The sequence below is a fragment of the Hemitrygon akajei genome, unplaced genomic scaffold, assembly GCF_048418815.1.
Source record: "Hemitrygon akajei unplaced genomic scaffold, sHemAka1.3 Scf000050, whole genome shotgun sequence".
NCBI classification, from domain to species: domain Eukaryota; kingdom Metazoa; phylum Chordata; class Chondrichthyes; order Myliobatiformes; family Dasyatidae; genus Hemitrygon; species Hemitrygon akajei.
Genome location: NW_027331936.1, coordinates 4,023,335 through 4,032,013, shown reverse-complemented (window position 1 = coordinate 4,032,013; position 8,679 = coordinate 4,023,335). Strand labels below are relative to the sequence as shown.

The window sequence follows — 8,679 nt, the reverse complement described above, 5'->3', positions numbered from 1 at the left end:
CTGCGGGGTTGATGGTAAGTTTGGGACCGGTGCTGAGAGATTGGAGGGCAGTGCATTAAGAGGGGGTAAGGTTCGAGGAGAAGTGAGGATTCCTGATGTTGAGGCGGTTGATGTCTAGTTGGCAATTAGTGATGAAGATATCCCAGAGCAGGCAGAGAACCAGCGCGTTGTGTCCAAGAACAGGAGGAGGGTTGGAGACAGGAGAATGCACCGTCAGTGCTGGGTGGTGAATTCTTGCCGATCAGGTGGGCTCGGAAACGGAGCTGAATGTGAAATAAACTTAACCTTCCCAGCAGCAGCACCTCCTGAACGTCTGAGAAGCTGCAGCGAATAGTTTATGAAAGTGTCTGCAGAAATACTTCACAGACTAGACACATAATATTATATGTTGCGTACAACGAAGACGAGGCATTACTTTTCCCCGGGGGTGGAGTACTCCGATTAATTCCCACACGGAATTGAGACAACCATCTCAAGTGCGATGGGAGTGGGAGACAGAATGGAACCGAATCCTCCAGTTTGGCAAAACGACCGTGGCAGGACTCGAACCTGCAATCTCCTGATAACTTCCACCAGTCAAGCACCGAAGTCAGACGCCTTATCCATTAGGCTACACGGCCGTATTTTGTGAGCAAGGCCAAGGGGAACATGCTGACTGCTGCAAGGAGTTTCCACCTGTAAAATGATTTCTTGACCGAACTAAAAGTACTCGCCTGCAGTGATTTCATCCCAGGTGAGCATTCGACCATTGTTGTGTCAATATCTCTCCATACATTCCTGTTTTGGGCTGTTCAATATTCCATTTCTGTCACACAGAAAGGAATTGTCAAAGGCACACACCACTGTCTTTTGCAGCGGCGTTATATTCTGGGATTGGAATCAGTGACAATGGTCCACCAGATTCAATACATTATTGACAGGGAACGCGATTTCTTTATAGCTATTTCAGCCGTTGGTTTGGTATTCCAGAACCGGGCGGCCATGTGTTTGTGTCGGTTCAGCGTTAGGATGTTCCGATCTGCGGCTGCGCACAGCCGGACGTGACATTCAGCGCGTCTTAATGCGGTAGTTATCGGATTATTGCATTTGCCCAATACACGGAAAATCATCATTGCCGAACCAGATGGCAAATTCCTATAGCATCTGTTTACTTGAAATCGAGCAAAATGATAGCAACGCTATTGAAATTTTATTTAATTCAACATAAATTTATCTCATTTTTCAACTTAAAACAGTTTCACTGAGTTACAGAGCAGGGAATGGATACTTATGCCACAGCAGGTCCATAGCGTCTAATGTCCATAAAATGTCTATTTCAATGTTTCCTGTGGTTGGCACAAATCTCTCTAAACTGCCCTTATCCACCTCCATGGATTCCTGATAAGCACGGCGAGCAAAGCAATCGGCAGAGAATCTGCATGGAAATATGTGGACATTAAGCAGAAGTTTTCAATGATGTGAATAAATACAGAATTTCGGAACACAAGAGAGAGAAGAGCAGACGAGGTGGCCGAGAGGTTAAGGCGATGGACTGCTAATCCATTGTGCTCTGCACGCGTGGGTTCGAATCCCACCCTCGTCATCCCGATATTTATCGGGGGGGGGGACCACCTTTGAAACTGTCACTTTAAAACATCCAGATTTAGTCACAGTGTCACCAGACGGTTTGTTATGCGAATCATGAAAAGCAATATTCATCATTAATTTCTCACCAAATTTGGCCGCGATACCACAAGATATAGGAGCAAAATTAGGCTATTCGGCTCACCGATCTCCGCCATTCCATCACGCCTGAGGCCTCACCTTGAGTATTGTGAACAGTTTTGGGTCCCTCAGTTTATAAAATATGCACTAACATTGGGGAGAGTCAGGAGGACGTTCACAAGGATGATAGTTGGATTTGGGACTGTACTCGCCGGAATTCAGAAGGATGAGAGGGGAACCTCATTGAAACTATTCGAATACTGATAGGCAGAGTAGATGTGGAAAGGGCGATTCCCATGGTAGTGGAGTCTAGGACAAGATGGCACAGCATCAGGATAGAGTGGCGCCCTTTCAAAACCGAGATAGAGAGAAATCTCTTAGCCAAAGGCTAGTGAATTTGAGAAATGTATTGCCACATCCAGTTATGCAGGCCAGGTCGTTGGGTGTATTTAAGGCAGAGATTGATAAGTGTTTAACTGGAAATGACACTAAAGGGTACGGGGAGAGGGCTGGGATCTGGAGTTCATGAGGAGTGAATAAGAAAGGATCAGCCACGATTGAATGACGGAGCAGACTCGATGGGCCAGATGGCCTAATTCTGCTCCTATGTCTTATGGTCTTATGGTCATACATATCACTCTTCTCAACTCCTTTCCCCTGCCTTCTCCTCGACACAGTTGACTCCCTTATTACCTGTCCCTCTTCAACCTCCACTTTTAATGTACCCAATTACTTGCCCTTCACGGCTTTCCGTGGCAATAAATTCCACAAATCCATAACATTCTGGCTACAGAATTTGCATCTCGTCCCTTTTCTAATTGGATGCCCTTATTTGTGTTTGTGCCCGCTGGCCACCGAGTCTAGCACTACATGAAAATCCTTTCCATGTCCATTCTAATTCAGCCTGATAATATTCGATTGATTTCAATGAGATCCCGGTCTCATTCTTCCACATTCCAGCGAACAAGGCCCAGGGTGCTAAAATATTCCTCATATATAACTCTTCTCTTCCTGGCATCAGTCTCGTGACCGACCTCTGGACTCTGACCTTTGCCGGCACATCCGGTTTACATAAGGGACGCAAACCGTTCACCAGATTCCAAGTGAGGTCTCACCGAAACCTAACAAAGGCTCAGCATTACACATTTGTTTTTATTTTCTATTTCTCTTGGAATAAACGCTGACATTGCATTTACCTTCCTCACTGCCGTCTCAAACTGGCAATGAATCTATAGAGAATCCGCACTAAATCTCCAAACTCCTGTTACACCTCTTCTTTGCCGATTTGTCCCGATTAGAGGATAGTCTTCGTCTAGATTACTTCGAGCTCAGTGCATTTCCATACAATTCCCTGCGGTATAGTCCATCTGTCACTTCATTGCCCGTCTCGTCATCTGCCCAAGGTCTTCCACACACTTTCTGCTTTCCCAAGACCACCGACCTTTCAACCGATATTTGGATTTTCCTCAGATTTTGACGCAAAGCCACCAATTACGTCATCCCGATTACTGACATATACTGTGAAAAGGTGCAGCCCTAATACCGACTAGTAACCGATAGCCAAGTCCTCCTTATTCTCACTGTTTGCCTCCACCCAGACAGCCATTCGGCTATCAATGGCTGTATCTCTGCTGTATCATGAGGGGCGTTTATCTTTTGTTTATCAGACGTATGCGCTAAGCTTTGTAAACGAGTACTGAAATTCCAGTAAGCAAAATTTAGTGTCTTTCCTTTGTTTATTCTGCCTGTTATTTCCTCAATGAATTCCAAACAATTTGTCAGGCTAGATTGCTCCTTGAGGAAATCGTGCTGAGTTTGGCCTATTTTATTGTGTGCCTCGAAGTGCCGCAGAACTTCATCGTTAATAAAGGACTGCAACATCATCCCAAACACTGAGTCCCAATACTATTCGAAAATACTGTGCTTCTCGAAGGATCACTAGTAATGCCTCCACAGTATCTTGGGGGCAAGAGGGCTGGCGTAAATGTCGACAAAACAAGCGATGGCGAATAGTTTCGCTTTTTCGCTCTCTCTGCGTCTGTCCTTTAATTTATTATCAGAGTGTGCAGACTTTATACAGCCTTGGGATTCGTCTCCGTACAGGCGGAAAAGAAACCTAATGAAACTCATTAAAACAAAAGAGGACAGTCAAACACCCAGTGTGTGGAGAGAGAGAGAGAGAGAGAGAGAGAGAGAGAGAGAGAGAGAGAGAGAGAGAGAGAGAGAGAGAGAGAGAGAGAGAGAGAGAGAGAGAGAGAGAGAGAGGGAGAGAGAGAGAGAGAGAGAGAGAGAGAGAGAGAGAGAGAGAGAGGGAGAGAAAGAGGGAGAGAGAGGGAGAGAGAGCGAGAGAGTGCGAGAGAGAGGGAGAGAGAGAGAGAGAGAGAAGGAGAGAGAGAGGGAGAGAGAGATAGAGAGCGAGAGAGAGAGAGAGAGAGAGAGAGAGAGAGAGGGAGAGAAAGAGGGAGAGAGAGGGAGAGAGAGCGAGAGAGTGCGAGAGAGAGGGAGAGAGAGAGAGAGAGAGGAGAGAGAGAGAGGGAGAGAGAGATAGAGAGAGCGAGAGAGAGAGAGAGAGAGGGAGAGAAAGAGGGAGAGAGAGGGAGAGAGAGCGAGAGAGTGCGAGAGAGAGGGAGAGAGAGAGAGAGAGAAGGAGAGAGAGGGAGAGAGAGAGAGAGAGAGAGAGAGAGAGAGAGAGAGAGAGAGAGAGAGAGAGAGATCGTTCAAAAATAAAAGCACGGAAACAGGAATCACAACTCAGGGCCACAAAGTCAGGCATCACTGCTGCCGGACAAGAATCCACCAGTTGCAGGCCACAGCCTCAGGCCAGCACTGAGACGAGCTCAGCCCGCGGAGAAGCGAGCAGAGCCGAACGGTCCCTCGCCTGCGACTCCGACAACGGGCCACTTCGATCCGTCCAGTTTCTTAAATGGACAAAACCTTGGGTCATTCCTCGCTTTCTGTTACTTCCAGAAGCACTCGGGCTCGGGTTTCGTCGCTTCGATTCGGCCAGTACCCGACAAGGACATCGTCTGTATTTCCACTTGTAAGCATGACTTAGAGAGTGTATCCAAGTTTGATGATAACCCGAAAAGAGGTCAGGGGGCCGGTTGCAACTTGCAACCTGCGTACTGATAGATATAAAGAGTAAATGAAAAGTCGGTACATGGAGGTTAGTGATTGAGGGAAGAAGCATCGTGGAGAATATTGCACGGAAGTGAAATTCAAAGGGATTGAGATATCCTTGCGTGTGAGATATAGAAAAGTTAGTATGATGGTGCATCAAATAACACTGTGATATTTATTACAACAAGGCTGGAGTTTAGAAATACAACGGTGTAGAGTATTAACACAGCCACACCTCGACTACTATGTACGGTTCTGAATTCCCTATTTCAGAGAGAATACGTTCACGTTGACTGTCCAGAACATATCACCTCAGCGAATTCCTGGATCAAAGGTGTGCTCTTATCACGAAAGGCTAAAGATTACAGAGTGAGGGGTGACCTATTTGAACCAGACAAAACCTGAGAGGACACAGCCGGGTAGATGTTGAGAGGGAGGCAGAGAATCACACAGCATGAAAATAGGCTCTTCAACCTATTGACTCCTCGCCAGCCATCCAGGTCTATTTTAAAACTAAATATGCCCCAACCCTTCATATTCCCCTTACATTCCCACTTGTTCTAATCCACGGTCTGCCGCTCACCTGCATTTAAAGCGACACATAAAACAAACCGAAATCACACATATATTTGGGATGTTTGAGGAAACTGGAACATACGCGTTAAATATCTGAGATCCCGGGGATTCCGTGTAATCTCCACTTACCGCACCCAAGGGATATGTATCCACTTGCAATAGAGCTTTCAACAAGCGGACATAATGGGGCCGATTGACAACTGAGTTATATCGCAATTTCCTCTCGTGGAAAAGAGTGAATATCTGGAATTCTGTCCCTTAGATGTTTGCTGAGATTAGATCAATGGCTGTACATAATGAGGAAGGGGATACATTTTCAAAGTCTGGAGGATTCAGACCAATGGGGGCCTGGAACAGGAGAGAAGTTGCGAGATGGTAAAGATCCATGGATAGTATCGACTGTCAGGACTGGTTTGAGAGGCTGAATAGCCGACAAATGCACCTGTTTTATTATGATCCTGTCTAAAGTGAAAGGGGGATCCCGGGTGATAACCTCAGAACGCAGGTACTTGGAGGGAAGCTTTGGGGGATTTACTTTCAGGATGATATAATGAACAGGGTTGGGCAGGAGTGATATCCAGAGGGAATTCACGCCTTCCCCAGCCCATCGTCCCTCTTAAACCTCAGTCTCATTTATAATGGCTGTTGAAAGACTTGAGAAAGATCCTGGACACAAAATATTCACCGTCCATTCCTCTCCGTACAAGTAGTTGCCTGCTTGCATCAATATGTTATTTTTGATCCGGCTTTCCGTATCTGGAGTCTCACGTGTCTCTATGCTGCTCAGTGTTCTTGTGACTTGTACACCTTCCATTTGATTCTATTCTCAGCTTCTCTGACAAAACAAACACCACCTTCCTCTAAACAGTAGCAGCAAGCTGCAAAAAGAGTTACTTTTCTCCGACCCCATCCCCGGAAACTTGAGAGCACATGAATCCTTTGCTTGGCTGCTGTAATGAAATTAACCACAAGTTCATCCACATGGCCAGGAGAGATTAGTGATGTAAGACTTTGTGTTCAGGTCGCAGTTTCCACTGGAGAGGTAGTTTCCAATCCCGTCCATAACAATTCGTCATTCTTCCTCACTTTCGTTCTTTGTTTTCTTCGTTTTACACGCAGTATGGCTGAAGGAAAGTTTCTGTCATTGAGCAAATATCCACATCCTGTTGACTTTCACGATCTTCTCCTTTTCCCCTCGACTGTCAGCAAGATATGAATCATCCTTTGTACACTCTCTCTTTGTACACATCGCCATAACAGTTTTTACCCAAACAGCAATGTGGTGATGTCATCGGCGATGGTGATCATACTCGACGTGGAGTGGGGGAATGTAGATGGTAGATTTTACAGTTTGAATGGGAATCCTCTTCTGAGTTTCGACCTAGCTGCACCGAAAAGAGGTAAATACAGAGAGTAAAGTCGGAAGGTGACGTGACATGAGTTGGAAGGTCACGTGACAGAATAATGCTTGTCAGTGAAAGGATGATCAGCAGAATGTTAGACGAACTTGCGAAACGCTCACAACAGGCTGGAGGAACTCAGCGGGCCAGACAGCATCGACGTGTGAAAATTCGTCCTGAATAAAGTTCTTTTTGTGTGCCATTTATCAAACGTCTCCGCTGTTCATGGAACAAATACTTCTGTATACGCGCCTGAAGTAATTCTAATGATCCACCGTCCACCAGCCGCCGGGACAGGAAATTTCTGACAAGCATCACCTTATGCGAGAAAAATATGCTTGGAGTTTGCGTTTTGAACTAGTGTCCCATGTTTGGGTCCCTTCCATTGGCAAACGCATTCTGACGTGCACTACATCAGGGTCCGTTATATTCCTAATCGGACTGAATCAAGTAACGGATACTCTTGTAATCTCAAAGCAATACGGGCCCAACATATTTCGACATCACGTCGTCGTCTGAACAACGGAAAGGACAACGGGTTTTCCACCAATTAACTTTAAATGGCTTCGGAGTTCAGTTGTGATGCAATCTGCGAATGCGGGCTCGTTGGTCTAGTGGTATGATTCTCGCTTCGGGTGAAAAAAGCATATGCGAGAGGTCCCGGGTTCAAATCCCGGACGAGCCCCGTTATTGGATATTATCAGCGATTTGCTTCACGATTTTTGCATTGACACTCGAGAGAATTGCCTATATCAAACAGAAACACTGAAGAAGGAATTGGAAATAGTTTTCAGGGAAGGTAAGTTTGAGGTGTCACATTTTGGAATGTCAAACCAGCTGAGTATTTATTCTAGGAATGATAGAGCACCGGGGAGTGAAATCAGCAGGGAGAGAGAGTCGGAGAAGGGCATAGTTTGCTGAAACCCGTCTCATGTGCAGAGAGACTGTGGGAAAGGTGTTCGGCACGCTGGCCTCAGGAGGTCAGTGTAGGAGTTGGGAGACTGTTTTGCTGTTACACTCTGTTGTGGAAATATGTGTAAAATGGAAACAGCGCAGCAGTTTTTGGAAAACGATGGGTCTGTATGTTGATGAGCACTGTGGACATTAATGTCAAAGAACGAGAAACTGGCAAGTGAACTTATATAGTTTAACCTCTTCCCTTTTTCCGACCAGGACACAAGTGCCTCTAACTTGCATAGAATATCGGCTTATACACTTCATAGGGTTGCGAATCGGTGCGGGCAGAAATTAGGTTGCAAGCGAAACTGCTCATTCCGGTCACATTGTTGTGCCAAACGCCTGGGATTTCGAGAGCTGGAATTTTACCACTGAACTCATTTTCTGCTGATCCAGATTGAGATTCCCAGTTCTGATCTACACCAACATCTGTCTTACGGATGTGACATACTTCAAAATCAGAATCAGATTCGGGTTTAATACTTGGGACGTAGGTCGAGAAATCTGTTAAATTAGCGGCAGCAGTACAATCAATACATGATAAATATAGAAGTAAAAATCAATCAAACATTCAATTACAGTAAAATTGTTAAATTAAAAATAGAGCAAAACAGATAAAAGAGTGATGCAGTGTTCATAGGTTCAATGTCCATTTAGACATTGGATGACAGAGGGGAAGAACTGGTTCCTGAATCGCTGAGTGTGTGGCTTTAGGCTTCTGTACCTCCTTCCTGACGGTAACAGTGAGAAGAGGAATGTCCTGGGTGATGAAGTCCTTAATGACGGTAGCCACCTTTCATGAAGGTAGGCACCGCTACATGAAGATGTTCTGGACACAACGGAGGCCTGTCCCTAGGGCGGAGCTGACTAATTTCATAACTTACTGCCAGTCTCGCCGCTGGCTTTTCGGGGCCGCGCTGAA

The 8,679-nt window shown here is 45.7% G+C and overlaps 3 non-coding genes across 3 annotated transcripts; 2 read left to right on the top strand and 1 right to left on the bottom strand.

Moving 5' to 3' along the window:
- Window positions 1-528: 528 nt before the first annotated feature.
- On the bottom strand, window positions 529-620 carry trnar-ucg (transfer RNA arginine (anticodon UCG)). The gene is given in 2 exon segments: window positions 529-564; window positions 584-620. It is a non-coding gene; the product is annotated as a tRNA-Arg (tRNA).
- Window positions 621-1,500: 880 nt separating this feature from the next.
- trnas-gcu (transfer RNA serine (anticodon GCU)) lies at window positions 1,501-1,582 on the top strand. Its single transcript has one exon. It is a non-coding gene; the product is annotated as a tRNA-Ser (tRNA).
- A 5,818-nt stretch (window positions 1,583-7,400) lies between these two features.
- On the top strand, window positions 7,401-7,485 carry trnap-cgg (transfer RNA proline (anticodon CGG)). Its single transcript is given in 2 exon segments — window positions 7,401-7,436; window positions 7,450-7,485. It is a non-coding gene; the product is annotated as a tRNA-Pro (tRNA).
- Window positions 7,486-8,679: the final 1,194 nt, after the last annotated feature.